This window comes from Lampetra planeri, unplaced genomic scaffold (genome assembly GCF_965212315.1).
Source record: "Lampetra planeri unplaced genomic scaffold, kcLamPlan1.2.h2 scaffold_549, whole genome shotgun sequence".
Lineage (NCBI taxonomy): Eukaryota > Metazoa > Chordata > Hyperoartia > Petromyzontiformes > Petromyzontidae > Lampetra > Lampetra planeri.
In genome coordinates, this window is record NW_027615372.1 from 26,019 (window position 1) to 35,374 (window position 9,356).

The window sequence follows — 9,356 nt, forward strand, 5'->3', positions numbered from 1 at the left end:
GGGGGGTCTCCCCCTCCCCCCAAGCCCGGCTGGTTATTTCCCAACACATCACCAAGCAGAGTAAAGTTGCTCTTTCAAGTTTTTTACGTCGATTCAACCAGGTGAGAACTTGGGAGAGGGCATTTGCAAAAGTAACGGGGGGGGGGGGGGGGGGTGCGGAGGCTGCTTGCGAAAATGACCGTGACCTTTCGAGAAGCGAACGGAAAGGGTCGAAGCGGGGTGGGCAGTGTGGTGGACAGCGGGAGCATAGAAGTGCAATACAACAGATTTTTTTCTGCACTGCCACCCTTCGTTTCCCCGCGATGTAGCCCCCCCCCCACACCCCTGCATGAGCCTGCCGATCCAAACGCAAGCCAGGCCTCACCAAAAAAAGAGTGGGTACTCGTTTTATCGACCCGGGAGAGATGATGGGCCGAGTCAAGCAGGATAAGAAGAACTCGTAACCTTCAGAGTGTTGGCGGGCCGTCTCGCCGCTGGCGGATTATTATTATTCGAGATCGTGGCCCCTACCATCCGCGCGAGATTTACCGCCAGTTATGAAACACAACGTACAACACTGCACCTTGGCGTTGTCGTAAACGTGGCAGGAACCTTCTTGGATCGTCAGGAGACTCGCTAAGGCTTCACTGTGTAATCAAGCACAGCAGCAACAATAACACTGGTTAACACACTTTTTCTGGCATAAGGTATTCCAACGGTCTTAATGTAATTTTGGGGGTGCTGATTCCAAATCTGGCATCAGTTTTAGTCTATCACATCAGGTTTTTGAGATGTCAAATATTGCATTTTCAATAAAAACTGCAGAAGAAAATGTTAAATAAATGTGGATATCTACACAAAATGATATTATAAACACACTATTCTAAAATACAGCACCATATTTTAACACTAAAGCAGTCACTGACTCGCAACAACTTGCAATCATAAGTGACAGAGTTAATTTCGGGTAAAATCAATGAAAATGGGGTATGCCGATAACATAAAAATGAGATGTGATAGAGCAAATCTGAGATCAGATTTGGAATCAGCACCCTGAAATTAGTCTAAAACAGCTGCAAAAGTCCAGACCAGGAAAAATGTTTTTATTTTGTTGACCAGTGTAATAACCTTTACCATCTGCAGCTCACACAAAGACAAAGATCCCCCGTGTAGCCTTAACACACTTTTGAGGCAAGTGATGTTAGCGAGCACCTATGAAGGCCGGCACAGCACACGAGGTGGTGGGTCGCCAGCACCACGCCCGGACGCCTTTGTCTCCCCAGTGACGATGTTTACACACCGCACCAGGTACTCATTTGAAGCCGAGTCAACCTAGGGGAAGTCACTCACTGGTGTTGGCCGTGAGCGGCAATGGAACCCGCGTGGCCGGGTTCGTAGCGCAGCGCGCTACCAGCTACACTACCGCTGCCCGCACACGCAACCCGCACACACTCAAGCACACTCACACACACTCACGTACACTCACACACGCACGCACGCACACTCACTCACAATTACTCACACGCACGCACACTCACGCATCCTCACACTCACACTCTCACACACTCACGTACACTCACACACGCACGCACACTTACACTCACTCACAATTACTCACACGCACGCACACTCACGCATCCTCACACTTACTCACACTCACGCACGCTCACTCACTCACGCACACACTCACGCACACACTCACTCACTCACCACACACACACTCATGCACGCTCACACACCCGCTGACACTCACACACACTCACACACACTCACACTCACTCACAATTACTCACACGCACGCACACTCACGCATCCTCACACTCACACTTACTCACACTCACGCACGCTCACTCACTCACTCACGCACACACTCACGCACACACTCACTCACTCACCACACACACACTCATGCACGCTCACACACACTCACGCTCACATTCACTCACGCACACTCACACTTACTCACGCACACTCACACACACTCACACACTCAGACACTCACGCACACTCTCACATGCTCATGCACGCTCACACTTACTCACGCACACTCACACTTACTCACACTTACTCACGCACACTCACACACACTCTGACACTCACGCACACGCTCACGCACACTCACGCACACTCTGACACTCACGCACACGCTCACACACACACACACTCACCACCCACTCACAGACCGAGTCTTCCGCGAGTCCGCAAGCGGTTCGGTGTCCGTGCGTACGTGGCACCGATGCGATGTCCCCACTGCGCTCACCCACCGACCCAGACACAGAGACCCAGCCTCGTTGGCAGCGTTCGCTCGTACCTCGCTATGAACGACGCGACGAGCAGAGGAGGTGGTGGGGGGAGGAGGAGGTGGGGCGGCTCCCCCCTCCTTTAGCGAGCGGCGTCGGCGGAGAGTTCGCGACTCATCTGGATGTGCGAGTCTTGGGGGGGCCTCTTCGAGGAGAGTCGCGGGGGGGGGGGGGCACGCGTTGGGAGAGACTCTCGCTGGGAGAGGGTGGAGAGCGGTGGGCGCCGTGGTGGTGTCTGCGTGCGAACCTGGCTGCCGAGTGACTTGGGTGGCGCTCAGGAACCGGGGAGGGGGAGGTGGCGTTCGCGGGGTCTACTAAAACCCGCTCGGCGAGTTCTTTGCAGCGATGTCTACACCACCACCACCACCCCCCTACCCTCCGTTTACATTGAGAAAATAAATAATACCGGTAGGAACCTCCTGGTTACACCAGCCCACAGGGGATTATTGTGTCCGTCCGTCCGTCGTGCATCCAAAAATGGGAGGGGTGGGGCTGGATGGAAAGGGGAGGGTGGGGAGAGGCTGGGTGGTTGAGGGGCTGGGTGGGGAGGGCAGGGGCTGGGTGGGGAGGGGCTGGGTGGGGAGGGGTGCATCTGGGTGGGGAGGGGTGGGGCTGGGTGGGGAGGGGCTGGTCACCCCGTGGTGCCCTTATAAAACTCAACGTTTAACCTACTCACGCCGGCTTGTGCCCGCCCTCACAGTCGGCCATATTTGCGGAATACACCACGCCGCCGTTGACCCTGGCCATTGACCGAGCAACCCAACGTTCCTACCAGCTCCCTCCGCAGGAATGTGTTGAAGACGAAGATCACTCCCGTGTCGCCTCTAACAGACACTGTGGGCCAGTCGTAGCAGCACCTATGAAGGCCGGCACGGGGTGGGTGGGTGGCCAGCACCACGCCCGGCCGCCTTTGTCTCCATAACAAAACAGCAAGACGCATTTCCCCCACAGGAGTGGGAGAAATGCCTGGGACCACTCCTACTCCACAAAAACTCCACGTGAGGTCCCCCACCCACAAACCTTGCCTTGAAGATGCAAATGACTTGCTGGCTTTTTTTTCCTCTCAAAATATTTGTGGTCGCCCACGTGAGCACGTGGACTTTGCCCGCGTCGGAAATCCTGCCGAGTGAGTCTCTGTCATTCTCCCTCACCCCCCTCCACCCCCGTTACCACCTCGGCTGCGCGGAGGCAGTTCGGACGCCTTTGTCTCTCTCGATGTTTACACACCGCACCTCGCACGGACGCGCTATCTACAGACGAGGCTTCCTCGGGCACTGCAGGCAAAACTTAAAAACTTTTATTTTATTTTACTAGGTAAGGGGCCGTCCATAAATGACGTCACGCACCTAGGGGGGTGGGGGGGGGGTTGAACCCACGACCTCCTGTATACCAGGCGAGGTAGTTAACATCTCCTAGCCACGCACACCATTTCGTTTTTCCTTTCCCGTCTCCGAGACATCCCGATGGAATAGTAACATCCGACTTCGCGACAGATGCGTGCCCTGCACATCGCGGCTGTGTTATTGTTATGATGCGTGTCAGATCGTGAGTGCTATCGGAGCGCGTGCGCCCAGTCTATTGAAGGCAAAGCAGACGTGGCATACTCTTAGGTTTTTTTCGGTAAAGTCACGTAGAATTTCGATTTAAAGCTTTCGTGACTGCAGGGATTAATCTTCTTGGTTCTTTCGGTAAAGTCACGTAGAAGGGAAATAATAAAATAATACAAATAAAACATTATAAAATAATTCTCACGACGTTTCGGCCACAACGCAAGCAGCCGTCCTCAGGTGAAGAACAGGTCTGTCGGAAAGACTGTCTTTCTGAGGACGGCTGCTTGCGGTTGTGGCCGAAACGTCGTGAGAAATATTTTATTATTTTTATTTGTATTATCTTATTATTTCCCTTCTACGTGACTTTACCGAAAGGACCAAGAAGATGAAAAGTCACGTAGGTAAAAAAATAATAATAAAAATAGAGATAATAATAGAAATAAAATAATAAATCACGACGTTTCGGAGGCAACACAAGTCTCCGTCATTAGGTGGGACCGTCACAGCCAGATTTACCGTATCAAGTGAGGATTTAGCTGTGACGGTCACACCTGATGACGACTTGTGTTGCCTCCGAAACGTCGTGATTTATTATTTTATTTCAATTATTATTTATATTATTTTTATTATTTATTTTTTACCTAACGTGACTTTACCGAAAAAACCTAAGAGGATGAATCCTTGCAGTCACGAAAGCTTCAAATCTAGAATCAGACGTGGCATCTTTGTCTCAGGAGTGGTGAGCTCACGACCGACATCCGTGGCCGATATCTGAACCGGTTGCGTGCGCTCCCAAGCTCAAGAACCTTGCCTGGTTCGCGATGTCGCTCGCAAGGTGTCGCTCCGCGTCACGACAACGTGGCAGCCACCAAATATGTCTTCAGAACGATGGTCACAAGCTGCGGGAGGACACTTGAGATGACGAGCAGGTGCTAGGTGCCGAGCTGCACGTTATTCGAACTAAATATCTATCACGGCAGCTGAGGATCACGGTTCCAAAGGCCCAAAACATGAAGCCGTGAACACACATCGACCCGCGTTCCATTCAGGGCCACGCACGCCCTTGCCAAATAAGAGTTTTGAAAGGGGGAGATATAACATACGGAATGTTTAGTAAGGCGCGTGGTGTTCCATGTTGTTGTCCTGTGTTTGTAAGGTGCGTGGTGTTCCATGTTGTGCGCCATGTGTGTTTCGTCGTTCCCCGTGCACAATAAAAAAGTTACCGCTGCGCGGTTTCCACGCCGCAAGCCTGCGCCGCCTGAAAGATCCCACTCGTGAGGGTGGAGGGGGGGAGGAGGGGGGCGGGGGTTGAAACCCGCTGTGCTTCAACCACTCCCGCCCTCGGCCGGCCCTCACTGAAGGCCAAAGCGGTGAAGTACTGTCAAGCGACTGCCAAGAGCCGCACGGCGCGTGGAGCGGCCACCCATCCAGCAGCCGATCGGACGAACGGGATGGCCGCGCGTGTACGCGGGCGCCGGCTAACCGGCGGAGGAGGAGGAGGAGGGGGACCACGTTCCGGTGTCGGTTCGTGGCGAGCGAGCGAGCGAGCGAGCTCTCACCTGCTGCTGGCCCGAGAGGGCGCCCCACGTGGCCATGGCCGATGACCTCCTGACCCCGGCAGACGGCGCGAGAGGACAGGGTCCTCTCCTCTTCTTCTTCTTCTCTTCCTCCTCCTGCTGCTGCTGCTGCTGCGCCACTGAACAAGACACAAATCAGGATTATTGACATCGGCATCGGCAGGGCTCCACTGGATGCGGTGTGCTCCGTGCTCAAATATTTTCCGGGTTGCTGACCCAGACGCGACTGGAACTACGCCACTTTCTTCTTTCTTTCGTACGGCTGCCGCTGCTGCTGCTGCTGCTGCCGCCGCTGCTGCTGCTGATGCTGTTGTAGGTGCCGAGCAACAGCTACAATGTCACATCCAGGTGGCCATGGCAGGCGACAACCTGCCACTCGATGATATTTAATCTCAACCTCATGACGGGCACCAACTCGGGCTGTTACGACCCCACGGTTTATTCCCCCCGATTTGGATACGTACGTTGCAGCGGGCTCATTTGAATTCCCGCAGAAACGAGAGGCCACTGCGCCAAATATTAAAAAATATATATATTTTAAATTATTAATTATTGTGTTGATCCTGTATTGTGCCGAATTGATGTACTCACGCATTTTGAACTCATATTTTGTGATTTACTTTCCTATCGTGTTTTTGTACTGTTTGTTCGATGTAACTTTCTGACTCGTCCCTACTGGACATCTGTGGAAAAGAGCTTCATAGCTCATCGGATTTCCGCAGGATAAATAAAGATTCTGATTCTGCTTTGGGGGAGGGGAGGGGTGAGGTGAAGTGGGTGGCTGGAATTTCCAGCTAACCCTTTATTCACTATATGCAAATAAACTGCAAACACGTGTATATCGCAATACAAATAATATTCGAACAATAACATTACGTTAATCTGTGAAACACACAAACAGGTGTGCAAGCGAGCACCAAAAGAAAACACACAGAGTTAAAAAACAAACCTGATAATGCGAACAAGATGGGCGGAAATAAACTCCCGTCTGAAACCGAAACCATCCCGAGATGGGAAGGGGGTGCGGTGGGATTCGGGAAGTCATCCGGACCCTGATCAAGGACCTCTCGGCCCGAGTTAAAGGATCTCTCAGTTCAAGGGATCTCTCAGCGAGCTGCCCAGGCACATTCGTCTTCATCACGGAGGCGGGCAACGAGAGAGAGAGAGCGTGACGCCAGCGAGCGAGTGAATGAGCGAGGAGCGAGCAGTCGAGCAGGCGATCTCCAATTCACCCCGACAGATCTGAAGATAGCTGCCGAGAAGTAAAATACTTGGTTGCAGTGGCGTAGCTGCACTAGCCAGGCTGCTACGTTTATAACCCGGTTGCCAGGCTTTATTTAACCAGGTAAGGCCCAGTAAGCTATGTAGTTATTTTTTTTATAAGCGACCTGGCTATCACAAATGATAGCTCAACGAAATGACTCGTCACGTGGAAACGTCAAGTGTCAGCCAAATTCTCTCAAGGCGTGATTGTTGATTGTAAATGTGGAGCGAAAAACAGGAGGACCCGGAGAAAAAAGAATTAATCCACGTGTCTACTGGGAGAGAGAGAGACACGCGGACTCCGAATATACAGCAGGCGTCAGGGTCGGGATGGAACCCAGGTCCTCCTGTAAATCAGACTAGAGGGAGATAACATCTCACCAACACGGCGCCCCAAGGAACATTCACCCAAGTCTCTCTTTTCAAGAGGCTCCTGCCAAGTGATGTTTTGGTGTCAGTAAGGGGCAATGTTGCTGCCTTTGTGTAAACCCAATTGAGATCATGCTTGCAGGCAATTTTTTTTTAGCATTGAGATGATCACGGCCAATGCCAGTTAACATTTGTTTTAGCCGCTGTGGTTGTGGGTGGCACGGGGGGGGTGAACAGGAGGTCATCCATGCAGACCAGGGGGGAGAACAAACACACTCCACACAGGGCACCTCAAACAGGAGTCGAACCCAGGTCCTTTCTTGCTGCGAGGCACGTGTCACCACTGCGCCGCCGTGCTCACCCCATACGTATTTATCGTATCATAAATTACCGTTTTACAATGAATCGACCCATTAATGCCAGACGTTTCGTTTGGCACCCCGCTCCGACCAATTACTCCGTGTGAATTGTCCCTTCGTTGAATCGGCGGCTTCTTTCTTTCTTTCTTTCCGTCGCGAAAACTATTTCGTCTGCTCGATGAAACATCGATGGCACGTGCAGGCTTGGGGGTGGGGGTGCGGGGGTTGTGGAGGGAGGAAATACTGTCGTGACCTAGGATGACACGTGGGGGACCCACCACAGGGAGCCGCGCCGAGCTCCTCCTTCCAGACGGAGAGGTGAGTTGCGCATCTCGTTATTAATGCCCTAAGCCTTGGCGCTACGGCACCACCATTTGTCAGGATATTTATCAGTAACCCAAAGGCGGCTGTTTAATGTTATTGCTCGCTTTAAGAACCGGGCATAGATCTACCAACCTCCACCGCCCCACCAATCACCACGGTGACCTACTGTGTAATAAACCACAATAAACATTGCGCAGAGCCCGGCAGCTCACTGAACAGCGGCTGCGTGCGTGCGTGCAAGCCCGAGGTTCGACTGCAGTGCGTTGGATCTCTTTCGCACCGTAGCACGTAGACAAAACCGCGCTCATCCGAGGTGCGTGGCGAAGTCAACGCCACAACCTCGTTCGAGAAGTGCGCGATTACACGACGTGATATTAAGTGGCCGTACACGTGAGGTTGTTAAAACCATTCTCTATCCACTGCTGGACAACCCATTTTTTTGCCCAAAATACGACGCCCCCCCCCCCCCTGTTCCCGACGTCGCTATATTGCCAGCACTCATTACAACCACCTCCAACCTACTGGCACTGACCGGCGCGGTGAAGTATGGTCAATGTGACGACCACCCTCCCACCATCAGGCAACCGCACGCCGTGGGTCAGGTCCTCATTTGTGGGTCAGGCCCTCATCCCACAGTGGACTGTTGACGCAAGGGATGTATAAAGTATACGAGTTACTTGTAAGTAAACGCACTTATTTATACTGCAATTACACAACTTCTGTAACGCAGTTACTTATAAGTACTGCACACACACACACAGTTCCTGAGACTGTCAATGCCCATTAGCGGTGGCAGCCAAAGACGGCTCGATAAGATCGACGTGAAGAGTGTAAAACGTTGCCCACACACTGTTGTATTAAAATACAGCGGGGTGCGTCGAGAATACGGCAGAAGCCAACGTTGTTCGGAACATTTGGCTCCGAATGAGATCCATTCGGTAGCTCAGAGCTACGGCAAACTGGGCACACAAACGCAATAACAATACATCAGTGGAATACAACTCTCGCGGAAATGGAATGGTGGTGAGATGGATGTTCAAGGGATACACAGACCCCCCGTGTAGCCTCCAACAGACTGTCGGGGCAAGTGCTGTTAGCGAGTAGCAGCTCCCTATGAAGGCCGGCACAGCACACGAGGGGGCGGGTGGCCAGCACCACGCCCGGCCGCCTTTGTCTCCCTCGTGGCTATGTTTAGCTTACACACCGCAACCAGGTACTCATTTGAGGCCGAGTCGATCTAGAGGGACAGCTCCATGTGTACATCCCGTTTGTCAATCACACTGTTGGATGATGAGAGGGCCTCAATCATGCCGCGTGGGTTCGCGGGGGGTGGGAGGCGAGGGGGGGTGGGAGGCGGGGGGGATCGGGGTAGTAGGTAGGGGGGGCGGGAGGCGGGGCGTGGCGTGGCGGGGGGTGGGAGGTGGTGGGGGGCTGCGGGGGCGGGGGTTGGGGGGGGCGTGGGGGGGTCATTCGACCGCACTCAGCCATATATTGGGGAGCGGCGACATGTTCCTACGGCGCATCCGTCTTCCCACCGCTCAAAGCCGTCAGCCGCTTGAAAAAAAAAACCCCGAATTCTTATTTGGGCCCCGTTTCGGATGCGGTGACGAGCAGCCGACAAAACAGCTGTGCCGG

At 53.1% G+C, this 9,356-nt stretch overlaps 1 protein-coding gene across 1 annotated transcript in view; it reads right to left on the bottom strand.

Annotated features, from left to right (window-relative positions):
- LOC144741445 (phospholipase D1-like) overlaps window positions 1-5,520 on the bottom strand; it is a gene marked incomplete at its 3' end in the record, with an annotated part of 31,532 nt that extends 26,012 nt beyond the window's left edge. The window contains exon 1 of the mRNA XM_078623969.1: window positions 5,389-5,520. The remainder of the gene's footprint in view (window positions 1-5,388) is intronic.
- Between the last annotated feature and the right edge of the window lie 3,836 nt (window positions 5,521-9,356).